Source organism: Ictalurus punctatus, chromosome 12 (genome assembly GCF_001660625.3).
Source record: "Ictalurus punctatus breed USDA103 chromosome 12, Coco_2.0, whole genome shotgun sequence".
Lineage (NCBI taxonomy): Eukaryota > Metazoa > Chordata > Actinopteri > Siluriformes > Ictaluridae > Ictalurus > Ictalurus punctatus.
The window spans coordinates 362,121-378,549 of record NC_030427.2 but is presented as its reverse complement, the minus strand read 5'-3'; the positions used below and the strand labels follow the sequence as shown (position 1 = coordinate 378,549).

General features: G+C 41.5%; 2 non-coding genes across 2 annotated transcripts; one reads left to right on the top strand and one right to left on the bottom strand.

Moving 5' to 3' along the window:
* Positions 1-9,088: 9,088 nt before the first annotated feature.
* trnas-gcu (transfer RNA serine (anticodon GCU)) lies at positions 9,089-9,170 on the top strand. Its single transcript has one exon. It is a non-coding gene; the product is annotated as a tRNA-Ser (tRNA).
* Positions 9,171-15,862: 6,692 nt separating this feature from the next.
* On the bottom strand, positions 15,863-15,944 carry trnal-uag (transfer RNA leucine (anticodon UAG)). Its single transcript has one exon. It is a non-coding gene; the product is annotated as a tRNA-Leu (tRNA).
* Positions 15,945-16,429: the final 485 nt, after the last annotated feature.

The window sequence follows — 16,429 nt, the reverse complement described above, 5'->3', positions numbered from 1 at the left end:
GTAGTGGGGGTCCAAGGTTTTGGTTAGGGTTGGGGTTAGGGTCAGCGATGGGGTTCAAGGGTTAGGTTTAGGGTTAAGGTTAGGAGGTTAGGGTTAGGGGTTCGGGGTTAGGGTTAGGGTTAGGGGGGTTAGGGTTAGGGGGGTTAGGGTTAGGGGGGTTAGGGTTAGGGGTTGGGGTTAGGGTTAGGGGTAGGGGTTAGGGTTAGGGGGCTAGGATTAGGGTTAGGGGTTAGGGTTAGGGTTGGGGTTAGGGTTTGGGGTTTAGGGTTAGGGGTTTAGGGTTAGGGTTAGGGTTAGGGGTTAGGGTTAGGGGTTGTTAGGGGGTTAGGGGTTAGGGGGTTAGCAGTTAGGGTTAGGTTTAGGGTTCAGTTTGGGGTCCGGGTAGGGTTAGGGGGTTGGGATGGGGAATTGGGGATAAGGGATTGAGTTGTGTGTGAAATGGTTTTCCAAGTGCTTTGTTTTTCTCTTTTCTACAGGTCCGATACTGGATGATTGACTGGGGCTCTAAGGTAAGTGCTTAGAAAGTTAAGTGCCAATCCCACTCTGTGTGGTAGGGTGTAGTCTATAAGTGCTTTAATCCTTTCTGAAAAAAGAAAGGTAAGTGCTTCAACACGCATTTCATTCAATCCTCTAAAACACACAATAAAAATCAAACCATCAAAATCAAAAAGGTTTCCCTTGATCCCCTATTCCATCCTCCAATCTTCAAACATGTATTCTTTTTATTGTTGGATAATGTTATTCTATAGTTCCCTTTAGTACCTGAATTCCTTATTTATACTCTTAACCCATTCCTCAGCTTTACATATACGGAACTTAATCTCATGTTATGGTTTAAACCGATGTCCTACCATAAATTTCTACCCCTCTCATTGAGTCCCCCGGGAGTCCATGTTTTTAATCTGTGTATCCATTTGAACTCACTTCTTTTCCTTTGTTTACCTGTCCATGCCCTATTGGATTCCAACCCTGAAATTGTTAAATGATTTACACCGTGTTCTTTAAAATGGTTAATCAGTTTTGTATTTTTGTTGTACTTCTTCACGTCGTGTAGGTGTTGTTTTAACCTTACTACTAGTGCGTTTTTAGTTTCCCCAACATAGCGTTTCCGGCAATATGCGCATGTTATACAGTACACTATATTGTTTGTGTTCAAGTTTAGATTTTGTGTTATGGATGTGCCTGAAGCGTATTTTATTTTCCTATAATACATTTGCCACGGAGACCGCTGCCGGAGGGTTTTTGAGCTAAATCTGGAGCGGACCAAAATGTCCTTAAGGTTTTTGTTCTTTCTATACGCTGAAATGACTTTGAATTTTTGCAAGACCGGTAGTTGGTGTTGAGCGCATTCAAAATTGTATTTGACTTTTTTATTTAGGGCTAATGTTTGTTGATTATAGGTAGTTATTAACGGGATGACCTGTTGGGGGCCCGGCAGCAGGGTGACTGGAGGTGGAGTCTTTATTTCCCTCAGTGTTGTGGCTTTGATATGTCTTAAAAATCTACGACTGTAGCCCCTATGTCTAAGGGCTTTGAACAGAATTCGAGCGGTGTCGTGGAAATCGTTCTCATCCGTACAAATGCGATAGAACCGTATCAGTTGGGACTTGACTATCCCTTTGAACGTGTGCTTCGGATGAAAACTCGATTTGTGTAGAAGACTATGTGTATCTGTATTTTTGAAGTATACTTTGGTCTTGAGTGCCCTGGACTGCTCCACAGGATCACCCAAGAAAACCATGGTGTCTAAAAACTGGATGGATTCTCTATTAACGTTATGTTTTGTTGTGATGTTCGGATGATGTGTGTTTGCGAGTAGGATGAATCGATCAAACTCCTCCATTCCGTGTTGCCAAACCCCAAAGATGTCATCCAGGTATCTGTAATAAACTAGGGGCTTAAATTTGCACCTGTCCAGAAGGGATGTTTCCCATTCCGCCATATATATGTTTGCATAGGCAGGTGCAAATTTTTTGCCCATTGCTGTACCTTGAACCTGTAGGTAGAACCGTGAATCAAATTCAAAGTCATTCCGCCTCAAACCTATTTCTAAGAGTTGTAATATGTGTTTGTCAGGTCTGTGCGGATCCGGGTGATTTCTGAAAGCGTTTTGAACCGCTTTTAGTCCTAGATCCGTTGACATATTTGTATATAAGCTGTTTATGTCAATTGTGAAAAGAAATGAATCGTTTGAGATACTGATATTTTGTATTTTAGCAATGAAGTCATACGTGTCTTTTATGTAGCTGCGATGTGTATGTGATAGCGGATTTAAGAAGCTATCGATGTATTGGGCCGTGCGGTAGGACTCACTCCCGCAGTCCGACACTATAGGACGGCCCCTGGGGATCTCACCTGGGATAGTCCATGTTTCTGGTGCAGCATGTATTTTCGGTAATAGGTAGAATAGTCTGGGCCTGGGAACGTCTGGACCCATTAAGTAGTGTTTCTGTTTCAAATTGATGTATTTTTCTTGATGCAACCCGTTCAAGACGTTCTGTATCATTAATTTAGTCTCGGTTTGTAATGAGCGTTCCAAGGGGATGTAATGGTCGGTGTTACTCAATTGCCTTTTAGCCTCAAACATGTATTGAGTTTTATCTAAAATGACAATACCCGACCCCTTATCTGCCGGTTTTAGGATGATATCAGTGTTTGTTTTAAGTGAACGGATTGCCCTTTTCTGTGTGGGTGATAAATTGTCCGATGTTTTAAAGCTTCTGTTTGAGCCTATGGCTCTGTGATTGTGTTTAATCAGTCGTTGAATATGTATGTTACATGCTGCAATCGGGGGTTCCCATTTGGATGTTTCTACAAATGGGGTGGTATCGGTTTGTGTGTGGAAGTCAAAGTAATTCAAGATTTTTAACTTTCTATTGTGCAGATGGACATCCCTCTTAAGATCCCCAAGGTCCGCCCCTCCCGGCGTCGGGATGAAAGTCAGCCCCTTCTCCAGCAGCAGCCTCTCTCCCTGTGATAAATGGAAAGTTTTTGACAAATTGAAGATATTGGAGTGTGACTGGTCGTTGCACGTCTCCGTCTTCAGTAGTTTAACTGGTCACACCAACCATCGAACATGCGTTGTGCCGTCTCCGCGGTCCAGTGGATCTGATCTCTCTCGACCCTAAAAAACAATCTGTTCAATTCCCACAATGGGCTCCCGTGTGACACAATGTATTTATTTAATACCTCCAGATTCTGCTGCTCCTGTAGAGGTAAAGATTCTGAAAATTGAATAACCGGTGTGTGGATTGTGGCATTCGGGAATATCGATCGAGCCGTTCTCCAAAGGCACTGTAGTTGTTTTATGGCCGTTTTATGTGGATGTTGTCCCCTGTTATTTAAGCCCCCGGACAGGATTACCTTGTGTACCAGTGGATGTGGATTTTGTTTTTGTAACTTTTTGGCCATGTGTAGAAAATTGGCCCCCGGAAAGCTGTCGACTTGTGTATTTGGGTTTTTAATTACAGGGATCCGACTGAGATTGGAATCCCCCATGAATACTATGGGTTTTTGAATCTGGATGGACCAATCTATCGCTTTCCTATCGGTGTTAATATGTCGGTTTGGTTTTTTATCTAAATCGATGATGTCTAACAGCCCATCGTCTGTGGAGCCCGAAGACACTCGATCAGATTTTGCCACTGTGATATGTTCAGGAGGGGCGGATTCAGAGCGGGTTTCAGCACGAGATTCACTCCGTTCAGTACCCTTTGTCATCCTTATCCCCTTTGTGTTAACAGTGGCGCCATCTGTATCGTCGTCCTCCCCCACAGGCGTGGTTGCCGGCCGGACCTGAGAGAGATCAGGTAGATTCATTAGGGTTAGGGGGTTAGGGTTAGGGTTAGGGGGTTAGGGTTAGGGGGTTAGGGTTAGGGGGTTAGGGGGTTAGGGTTAGGGGGGTTAGGGTTAGGGTTAGTGGGTTAGGGTTGGGGTTGGGGTTAGGGTTAGGGGGGTTAGGGTTAGGGGGGTTAGGGTTAGGGGGGTTAGGGTTAGGGGGGTTAGGGTTAGGGGGTTAGGGTTAGGGTTAGGGTTAAAGTGTGTAAGGAGACACAGGATGAATGCGAACTACTTTTGTTATTGTACTTTTGATGAAAACTGACTTTCTAGACATAAAATGTCACTTTTTTCACCTTATCATACTTTTTCATCAACTTTTGCATTTTAATGTAAACAATCATATTTCGTAATATTTTGGGTCAGAAACATCTCTTAGTGCTATATTATGTCTAACTATGTGAAAAAAATCAAATTGGAGTAGGTCGGGCAACTGATTATATGAGTTTGTTAGAAAAACCACTTTCCTTTGCTCCTAGCGCCTTCTCGTTCGCTCTATAGCGTTTTGAGCGGATAAAGAGCACAAGTGTGTAAGGAGACACAGGATGAATGCGAACTACTTTTGTTGATTTTTTTCACATAGTTAGACATAATATAGTACTAAGAAATGTTTCTGACCCAAAATATTACGAAATATGATTGTTTACATTAAAATGCAAAAGTTGATGAAAAAGTATGATAAGGTGAAAAAAGTGACATTTTATGTCTAGAAAGTCAGTTTTCATCAAAAGTACAATAACAAAAGTAGTTCGCATGCATCCTGTGTCTCCTTACACACTTGTGCTCTTTATCCGCTCAAAACACTATAGAGCGAACGAGAAGGCGCTAGGAGCAAAGGAAAGTGGTTTTTCTAACAAACTCATATAATCAGTTGCCCGACCTACTCCAATTTGATTTTTTTCACATAGTTAGACATAATATAGTACTAAGAAATGTTTCTGACCCAAAATATTATGAAATATGATTGTTTACATTAAAATGCAAAAGTTGATGAAAAAGTATGATAAGGTGAAAAAAGTGACATTTTATGTCTAGAAAGTCACTTTTCATCAAAAGTACAATAACAAATCTAGTTCACATTCATCCTGTGTCCCCTTACACACTTGTGCTCTTTATCCGCTCAAAACGCTATAGAGCGAACGAGAAGGCGCTAGGAGCAAAGGAAAGTGGTTTTTCTAACAAACTCATATAATCAGTTGCCCGACCTACTCCAATTTGATTTTTTTCACATAGTTAGACATAATATAGTACTAAGAGATGTTTCTGACCCAAAATATTACGAAATATGATTGTTTACATTAAAATGCAAAAGTTGATGAAAAAGTATGATAAGGTGAAAAAAGTGACATTTTATGTCTAGAAAGTCAGTTTTCATCAAAAGTACAATAACAAAAGTAGTTCGCATTCATCCTGTGTCTCCTTACACACTTGTGCTCTTTATCCGCTCAAAACGCTATAGAGCAAACGAGAAGGCGCTAGGAGCAAAGGAAAGTGGTTTTTCTAACAAACTCATATAATCAGTTGCCCGACCTACTCCAATTTGATTTTTTCCACATAGTTAGACATAATATAGTACTAAGAGATGTTTCTGACCCAAAATATTACGAAATATGATTGTTTACATTAAAATGCAAAAGTATGATAAGGTGAAAAAAGTGACATTTTATGTCTAGAAAGTCACTTTGAATCAAAAGTACAATAACAAAACTTATTCACATTCATCCTGTGTCTCCTTACACACTTGTGCTCTTTATCCGCTCAAAACGCTATAGAGCGAACTAGAAGGCGCTAGGAGCAAAGGAAAGTGTTTTTTTCTAACAAACTCATATAATCAGTTGCCCGACCTACTCCAATTTGATTCTTTTCACATATTTAGACATAATATAGTACTATGAAATGTTTCTGACCCAAAATATTATGAAATGCGATTGTTTACATTAAAATGCAAAAGTTGATGAAAAAGTATGATAAGGTGAAAAAAGTGACATTTTATGTCTAGAAAGTCACTTTTCATCAAAAGTACAATAACAAATCTAGTTCACATTCATCCTGTGTCCCCTTACACACTTGTGCTCTTTATCCGCTCAAAACGCTATAGAGCGAACGAGAAGGCGCTAGGAGCAAAGGAAAGTGGTTTTTCTAACCACTCGAATGTTGGCTCGAATTTAACCTATTACCCAAAAACATTTAAAACTCAACTTAGAAGCCAATACTCACATCTACCTCTGAGCCCAGTTGGAGATAGAAAAAATACACCAGCCGTGAGTGAGAAGAAGCAAGGGTCCAGCTTTATTGTTCCATTCCACCACACGAGATCCACACCGATGAGAATTCTCAAAAGTGATCTCAATACCCTGAGCTTAAGCTCCAGTATTTATACTGTATTTACACACTAGATAACCCATAGGTTTCCAGAAAAGGCCTATTTCACTTACCCATAGAATTGAAACCAGGGGTTTTACTTTACACATAAAATCAGAACCCAGGCATTTCCAACAACCCAGGAAACAAAAACCCAGGGTTTCTAGTTACCTAGGTTGCCAAAAACCAAGATTCCCATTTACCTAGGTTTTCAAAAACCAGGATTCTCTTTTACCTAGGTTTTCAAAAACCAGGATTCTCATTTCCCTAGGTTAAAAAAATGACGTAAGCAAGACGACTAAACAACCGGGAGGGACCTTGGTCTTATCGTTATCTCGAGGAAGGGGGGGCAGCCACCCTTATAACTGGCTTTCTTCATGGTTCTCTAAAAATTAAGGCTTTCCTTGCGAGACGAGAATCTTCACCATCTGAATCATGAGTAAGTTATATTTTCCTTTTTTTCCTGTATTTCTCGTTTATAATTTATTTTCATATTTGCACTATATTTCTTATTTTATATATATTTATACTACTTGAAAAGCGGTTTACTGTACTTCCAACTTCTTAATATCATTACAGTTCTACTGTCCTGCATATCCTACTATTCTGTTTTTTATAGAGTTTCTCTATTACTATAAGATATTATTAAAGTTATTCATGTGTGTGTATGAGGAAGAGAGTGTGTGTGTATGTATGTTTTTAGCACTCCTCAGCTCGTACACTTCTTTTTGACTTTTTTACTATTACTGCTCTTAAATTGCTCGTAATTCCAATCCGCCTAATGCCGCTTCTATGTGTCTAGGTGCCGGTGCCCGTCGTCAGTCCCCTCTCTCTCCGTTACTGGACCTGGATCAGGGTTTGGACCTGGATCTGGACACTCATTACCAGCTTGTGCATCTCACTGCTGATATCATGATGCTACTTAACTATCTTCGCAGCACCCCCCCCAAGAATGGAGATCCGGGGTTCCCCCCTCTTCTTCGGTACAGAATCTGCCCCACGAACGTGCGTGTTGACGCCTCTACACAGTCAGACCCAGAACCCCCCTCCAGCTTCCAATCCGAGGATGATGATGTTGTCTTCTCCGATCCGGGCCCCGACCATCCGTCCCTCTTCTCACCCACCAGTCCGCCCGACTCTCAGTGGTCCGCTCACTTCACCCACCCTGATTTCCCCATGTCCCCAGGACGCACCCCATTTTCCTCCCCCTCTTACTCTCCTCCAGACTACGCACCCACCCGTCCTGTGAATTACCAATAAAATTACATTGTTACTCATACTCAATCTCCCTCGTGTTTATTTCATGTCATTTTTATCCACAACACAAACTCATATAATCAGTTGCCCGACCTACTCCAATTTGATTCTTTTCACATATTTACACATAATATAGTACTATGAAATGTTTCTGACCCAAAATATTACGAAATAGGATTGTTTACATTAAAATGCAAAAGTTGATGAAAAAGTATGATAAGGTGAAAAAAGTGACATTTTATGTCTAGAAAGTGACTTTTCATCAAAAGTACAATAACAAAACTAGTTCACATTCATCCTGTGTCCCCTTACACACTTGTGCTCTTTATCCGCTCAAAACGCTATACAGCGAACTAGAAGGCGCTAGGAGCAAAGGAAAGTGGTTTTTATAACAAACTCATATAATCAGTTGCCCGACCTACTCCAATTTGATTCTTGTCGCATATTTACACATAATATAGTACTATGAAATGTTTCTGACCCAAAATATTACGAAATAGGATTGTTTACATTAAAATGCAACAGTTGATGAAAAAGTATGATAAGGTGAAAAAAGTGACATTTTATGTCTAGAAAGTCAGTTTTCATCAAAAGTACAATAACAAATCTAGTTCACATTCATCCTGTGTCCCCTTACACACTTGTGCTCTTTATCCGCTCAAAACGCTATACAGCGAACTAGAAGGCGCTAGGAGCAAAGGAAAGTGGTTTTTCTAACAAACTCATATAATCAGTTGCCCGACCTACTCCAATTTGATTCTTGTCGCATATTTACACATAATATAGTACTATGAAATGTTTCTGACCCAAAATATTACGAAATAGGATTGTTTACATTAAAATGCAAAAGTTGATGAAAAAGTATGATAAGGTGAAAAAAGTGACATTTTATGTCTAGAAAGTCAGTTTTCATCAAAAGTACAATAACAAATCTAGTTCACATTCATCCTGTGTCCCCTTACACACTTGTGCTCTTTATCCACTCAAAACGCTATACAGCGAACTAGAAGGCGCTAGGAGCAAAGGAAAGTGGTTTTTCTAACAAACTCATATAATCAGTTGCCCGACCTACTCCAATTTGATTCTTTTCACACATTTACACATAATATAGTACTATGAAATGTTTCTGACCCAAAATATTACGAAATATGATTGTTTACATTAAAATGCAAAAGTTGATGAAAAAGTATCTCTAAAGCGCCTGGACTCCACCAATCCACAGTCAGACAGATTGTGTACAAATGAAGGAAATTCACGAGCATGGTTACCCTCCCCAGGCGTGGTCAGCCAACAAAGATCACTCCAAGATCCATCTTCTATACCGCGTAATCCTACTCAGGGTCACGGGTAAAAGTTACATTTTCCAAAGAAATTTAACTCGCTGGGACGGGCAGTCCATAGGTAGTCGGTACCTAGCCGCCCAAGGATTGGATTGCATTGCGACGGCTCGACTATGGAGTTGTCCCGTTCTGTGAGACCTTTGGGCCGTCTCGCCGCATCGTCACCCTTCAGTTTATATGACGGCACAGCTCATACCCCAAGACTTGAATCAAATCTATTTGAGAAGCAGTCATCTAGTCGGCGAACACGAAACCCTCATTTGCATAGTTTTCGTTAAACGGGGTGGGCCTCGGACGAGGTGGCCGAGAGGTTAAGGCGATGGACTGCTAATCCGTTGGGCTCTGCACGCGTGGGTTCGAATCCCATCCTCGTCGCAAGCTTCTCACTTTGCCTCCTCTTTCCAGCAATGTCTGGCTTTGTTGCAGTCTGTCTCACACCTACAAGGCCTACAACCGGGAAGCTTTGTACAGGTCCCTGAGCTGGCACTAGAGAGGGTGGAGAAATGTGAAGAGCTAGCACTGTGGCTACGTGTTTCGCGACCGTGAGCTGTGTTTCAATGCTTTTTGGCCACAGCTGCTGTAAGGCTCTTGCGTCTCTGGAGGTCCATCAACGAGAACGCATTCCGCAGTCCAGACGACAGGGGCAAAGAACCTGCACCGAAATCTCTTTTTTGCTCCGCACACCGGGATGTAATTTCATACGCGTGAGCTATGTCAGCAAGAGGTTAAGGTGATGAACTGCCAATCCGCTGTGCACAGCCCATGTGGGTTTGGACCCCATTTTTCTTGTAAAGACCTTGCTTAAGCGCATTCTGTAAAGGAAGCGTGCATGGTGCAGACACTGTTTTTTTTTGTTGTTTTTTTTTTTTTTATTTATTGAAAGTATTCAAAAAAATTCCATCAAGAAAATATGTTACAATATAAATACATTTTCATCTTAAAATATTAGAATGTACATTATTTTTACACATAAAATCTAACTCCATATAAAACATTTAGTATTTACACTCAGTGTTATGTTTAATTTAAAACACAGTCAACTCTCTAAAACAATAAATAACACTCGTATAATTAAAATTACCCTTGTTGTCTTGGTACTTCCCACTGTAAATCATTAAAAATCTTGTACACCTCTGGCGTAAAGACATTGTAAAATTCATCCATTTTGTCGTTTTGCTTAAAATAGAGGAACAGGCACTCTACATATTTCTCCACTTTCCTTTTAAAGACACGCTCACCATTCTTCACGATTCCTTCTCTCTTTGCTACTACCCTTCTTTCCCATATCGCGCTTTTAAAGACCATCACGAGCAGATTAATCAGCTTGCTGTTTTTTCCCTTTTTATCGACGCCTAGCAGGACGACTCTATTCCATTCCTTATCTCTGTCATTTTCTTCCCCCTTTAGGTGCATGATTATCTCTCTGCATTTCTCGTTCGCTTCCTTCAAACCTTTGCAGTGCAAGAACAAGTGCGAAAAGCCTTCGTCAACCTCATTGCATACTTTACATGTTGGCGTCTGCTCCATTCCTAACTTATTTAAAAAAGCATCTGTAAATATCGCTCTGTGTCTGATAAGATACTCGAGGCTTTCCAATTTTGTCTCTATGAGACTCCCTCTCATATTGTCCCATATATCGTTTTCAGCCAGGTCGTTGAACTTTTTTTGCCAGTATTCATTTGCTATGGGTATTTTAAAAATCCCGTCTCTAAAGAAGCTATAAAACATTTTGACTGTACAGAGTTTAAGATCAATGCATTTTCCCCCCACCTTTACGTAAAATTCCCTTCTTGTCCCCTCCTCCTCCATGCTTTCTATTCTTGCTATCCATTCCTTTGGTATTGCTTTCTTGATTATCTCGTATTTATTGCTTATTTCTTGCATGCTAAAATCTTCCTTCGCCTCCTCCATTGCATCTACTACATACTGTACGGGTAAGAACCCTTCTTTAAACTCGTATAAGACATCTCTCACCCTTGTGATCCCTACCTCCCACCATTTTCTAAAAAAGATCTCCTTCCCTTGTTTTAAAATGTTGTTGTTTAAAAACAGGGGCTGGTTTAAAATGTTCTCTCTGCCTTGGGGCTTAAAATGCACAACAGTTAAAAATTTTCCCCAGGCGCCCATCAGTTCCTTATAAAAATCCGGTAGCCCTTCGGTCATCCAATTCTTTGTTTTCATATTTAGGACAGCGTCTCCCAAGTTAAAACTCCCACATTTATTTATAAAATATCCCATTGTTTCTTTCCACGGTGGATTATTCGCGTCATCTATATACTTTTTTATTATTTTCACTCTTAGGCTGTTTTTCTTTTGTTCCACATCTACTAGTCCTAGACCTCCCCTTTCTACGGCCCCTATCAAGGTGCTGTATGCAATCCTCGGTGGTTTTTTGTCCCATAAAAAGTCTAAAAAGCATTTTTTTAGCCTTTGTTGTGCCCACAAAGGCATGGATGACACGTACAGGGTATACCAGAGTTTGGACGCCATCAACACATTTAGGATTAAGACTTTGCCTTTTAAACTGAGAGTCCTCAGCCTCCAGAAGGCCAATTTTCTTCCGATGTTCCCTAAAACCTCCTCCCACATGGTTTCCCCTGCCTTGCTATCATCCTTCCCGATTAAAATCCCCAAGATCTTTATTTCGTTCGTTTCCTTAAAAGCAAAATAATCCATTAAATCTATTGCGCCTCCAAATCTCATGTATACTGTTTTATCTAGGTTTATCTTGCCCCCTGAGCCCTTGCAAAACATTTGTACAATATCCATAGCCTTCTTGACGCTTTCCTTTTCTTTTATTATTAGCGTCGTGTCGTCTGCGTATTGAAATATCTTTTCTTTTCCTTTACCTCCCTCTACCCCGATTCCTTTTATTTCACCCTCTTGTTTTATTGCTATGCCCAGCGGCTCTGAAATTAGTGAATATAGCAGCGCTGATAAAGGGCACCCCTGTCGTATGGATCTTTTTATTTTAAAACACTCTGTTAAAAAACCCTTACACTTTATTCTAGTTATCCCTCCCCTGTATAAAATTTTAATCCATTCAATAAAATTTTCACCAAACCCAAATCTTTCTAAAATTCCAAGTAAATACCCGTGATTCACCCTGTCAAAGGCTTTCTCGAAGTCCAGACTAATCGCATATCCCTCCTTGCGTTTCGTTTTCATGTATCTGATTGTTTCCTGTATGCCTAGCGTTGTATCCGCTATGTCTTTCCCCTTCACCCCATATACCTGATTTGTTCTGATTATAGTTGGCATTACTTCCCTTAGTCTGTTTGCTAAAATTTTTGCTAGAATCTTTAGATCTGTGTTGAGCATTGTAATTGGCCTGTAGTTTCTTAGGTCTACTCTCTCCCCTTTTCTTTTGTATATCAGTTTAATCAGCCCCATTCCCATTCTCTGGTTCATCTCTCTATTCTTAAAAATCTCATCGTACACTTTTTTCAGGACGCTGGTTAAAACATCCTTAAAAACAATGTAAAATTCACCCCCCAGACCATCTATCCCCGGGCTTTTCCTTCTATTTAATTGAACTATGGCTTTCTCTATCTCCTCCTCCCTTATTTCCTGGTCACATTGTTTTTTCCTCTCCTCTCCTACCCTTGCTTCTATTTGGTTCAGTAAAAACCCCTTCTCTTCTTCACCTACCCCCTCTGCGCTAAAGAGTTTTTCATAAAATGCTTTGACTTCTTCCAAGATTTGCTCAGTTTTTTCCACTATTTCCCCGTTCTCCCCTTTAATCGCTTTTATTGTTTCGGCTTTGCCTTTGCTTTTTTCTAGGTCAAAAAAGAATTTTGTGCATTTTTCGCCCTCTACCAAAAACCTTGCCTTGCTTCGTAGCCTTGCACCTTGATATCTTTTTTCTTCTATTTCTCGCATTTCTTCTTCTATCGCTTTTAATTTTTGTATATTTTTTTCCTTCTTATTTAGTTCTTTTTCCCACCGTTCCCTTATTTCTCTTTTCTTATCTTTTTTGTTTTTCTGTATTCGCGTGCAATATTTTATTGTGAATTTCTTGACCTCATATTTTACGTTTTCCCACCATATTCTTTTGTCTTCCGTGAAGATCCCGTTTTCTTTTTCTTTTTCAATTATCTCTTTTATTTTTACAATATAGTCTTCATTTTTTTTAAATTCCTGTATTTAAAACCCATACTCCTGGTCCTCTTTTAACTACGCTCCAGTCTACGCGCAAGAACAGGGGCTTATGGTCGCTTAAGCTTGTTTCCTCGTACCTTATCCCTTCCATAAAACCTTCTATGTTTCTAGTGCAAAGGATAAAATCGATTCAGGTTCTACACATAAAATTCCCGACCATCTGCCTTCTTGAGTATTCTTTCTTCTTTTCGTTTCTTTCTCTCCAAATGTCTATCATGTTGTTGTCTTCCATTAATAATTTTAACTCCTTTCTCCCTGTATCCGTTTTAAAAACCATCCCTTCAGCCATATCCAATTTGTTAAAAACCGTATTAAAATCCCCTATTATTATAATCTTGCTGTGCTTTTTTACAAATTCCCTTAAAAATTTAAAATACTCCGTCTTCTCCTGTTCCCGTGTTGGTGCATGCACATTTACCACCACCACTTTCCTCTCCTCATACTCTATTTCAACCGCCATGCATTTCCCAACCGTGTCTTTAAACATTATTTTACATTTTATGTCTCTACCTTTTTTTATCAGTATTGCTACCCCTCTACCAAATTTATCATCACCATTGCTGTAGAAAATTTCTCCATCCCATCTTTTCCTCACTTCACTTATAAAATCGTCCCTCCAATTGGTTTCTTGTAATACAATTATGTTTTCTGATTTACACATTTCTTTAACTTTCTCAAATTTGCTTATGTTTAAAAGCCCTCTCGCATTAAAAGTTACTATTCTTAAAACCATGCAGCAAAGAAAAATGTACATCATACCGGTCATTTTAGTCCATCCCCTCCAAGTCCTTCAGACACTCGTATCTGTTCCCATGCTTGAAACCGTCTTTTTTGATCACTTTTTTTCTGGTAGTTATCAAGTTCGGAAAAACCTTTATTGATCGCCTCCTTTTTGTTGTCTTGGGTATTTTGTCATCTATTTCTTCCTCCTCCTCGCTTTCATTTTGAACACTTTGCTTGTTCCTTCCTTCCTCTTCTTGTTCTGTTCCATCCAGCGCGTTTTCCAGGGTTCCGGTGATGTCGATTGGTGTCCAGGTTGCTGCCTGTCGTTCCTGCTGTACATTTTGTCTGTCGTCCTCATCCATCTACTCACCGTGCTCCGTGTCTTCAGCTGCATCCTCGATCCGCGTCTCTCCGACCCGCTCCTCCTGTTCCCTCTCATCGTCTCCTCCTTGTTTCTGTCCGTTCACCTGTTCCTTGTTTCGCTCCTCGCTCTCCATCCAACACTCACACTTGTTTAGGTGTCTGTCGCAGTCCAGGCACTTCACCGTTTTGCAGTCTCTTGCGAAGTGTCCCCTCTCCTCGCACTTGTAGCACGTGAAGCTGGGGCAGTCCTTGACCAGATGGTCCGGGCTCAAACACAGCCGACATGTCTTCACCTGCTGGCTGTGCATTACCCGGAAGTACTGAGGTCCTTCTGCAGTTTCCAGCTTGGTGCTGTATGGGAGCGACGTCACCTCTTTCGGGAACCTTGTTTTTACATATCTAGTCCCGTCTTCGATGCTTGTACCGGAATATTGCCTCCTTTTTATTTTTGATATGGGTGTTACTCCCCATCCCGTCAGGATGCCACCAAATGGGGCCTATTTAAATAGTATAAGCAAACATCTGACTGACTGACTGATTGACTGACTGATTGACTGACTGATTGACTGACTGATTGACTGACTGATTTATTGATTGATTTTCCTTCATTTCTACACAATCAGTCTGACTGTGAATTGGTGGAGTCCATGCACTTCTTCAAATAAGACAGGGTGCTCACTCACACCTGATGGTCATCCCGTTGATTGAAAACACCTGACCCTAATTTCCCCTTCAGACTAACTGCTCATGCAGACGCCAACAGTGTCTGCACCATGCACGCTTCCTTTACAGAATGTGCTCAAGCAAGGTCTTTACAAGAAAAATAGGGTCCAAACCCACATGGGCTGTGCACAGTGGATTGGCAGCTCATCACCTTTACCTCTTGCTGACATAGCTCACGCGTATGAAATTACATCCCGGTGTGCGGAGCAAAAAAGAGATTTCGGTGCAGGTTCTTTGCCCCTGTCGTCTGGACTGCGGAATGCGTTCTGCGTTGACGGACCTCCAGAGACGCAAGAGCCTTACAGCAGCTGTGGCCAAAAAGCATTGAAACACAGCTCACGGTCGCGAAACACGTAGCCACAGTGCTAGCTCTTCACATTTCTCCACCCTCTCTAGTGCCAGCTCAGGGACCTGTACAAAGCTTCCCGGTTGTAGGCCTTGTAGGTGTGAGACAGACTGCAACAAAGCCAGACATTGCTGGAAAGAGGAGGCAAAGTGAGAAGCTTGCGACGAGGATGGGATTCGAACCCACGCGTGCAGAGCCCAACAGATTAGCAGTCCATCGCCTTAACCTCTCGGCCACCCCGTCCGAGGCCCGCCCCTTTTAACGAAAACTATGCAAATGAGGGTTTCGTGTTCGCCGACTAGATGACTGCTTCTCAAATAGATTTGATTCAAGTCTTGGGGTATGAGCTGTGCCGTCATATAAACTGAAGGGTGACGATGCGGCGAGACGGCCCAAAGGTCTCACAGAACGGGACAATTCCATAGTCGAGCCGTCGCAATGCAATCCAATCCTTGGGCGGCTAGGTACCGACTACCTATGGACTGCCCGTCCCAGCGAGTTAAATTTCTTTGGAAAATGTAACTTTTACCCGTGACCCTGAGTAGGATTACGCGGTATAGAAGATGGATGGATGGATGGAAATGTAACTTTTATCCTTACCTGGATATACACAACGACTGTGGAAAAGGGGGGAATGAATTGCGACGTTCGTGAGGCAGCATGCTACGTGGTGTATAGCATGAAAGCGTGGGAGAAAAACCTGCGCAAAGCCTTTGGAGACAAGACATCACCCACCGTAAGCTAACGCCCGTGGCAGCGGTGGGATTTGAACCCACGCCCCCGAAGAGACTGGAGCCTAAATCCAGCGCCTTGGACCACTCGGCCACGCTACCCGCAGGCTGGCGCGGTGGTAAACCCGTTCGTGGTAAGAAGGTGACCGGGTCATTCCGCCGGACAACAAGAAATCTGGCATGGGCGCGACAAATGGGCTGTTGTGAGACTCAAGTGCCTTTCGCTTAACCGGCTCTGGCGGAGACATCTAACCATTTCCAGCTGAAGACAGAGCTAAGGCCTGGTCTTTTGGACGCGATTCGTCTAGGCTTAAGACCCCATGCTCCACGGTCCCATCGGTAGTGTTTGCGGAAGAGCTCTTCTGCCATGACCTTACATCCCACTTACGGTGGTGCTTGAAAGTTTGTGAACCCTTTAGAGCTTTCTATACATCTTCATTACCGGGACCTAAAACATCGTAAGATTTTCACACAAGTATCAAAAGTAGATAAAGAGAACCTAATTACAGAAACCAGACAAAAACATTACAGATGGGCAGTCATTTATTGATGAAAATGATCCAGTATTGCATACCTGTGAGTGGCAA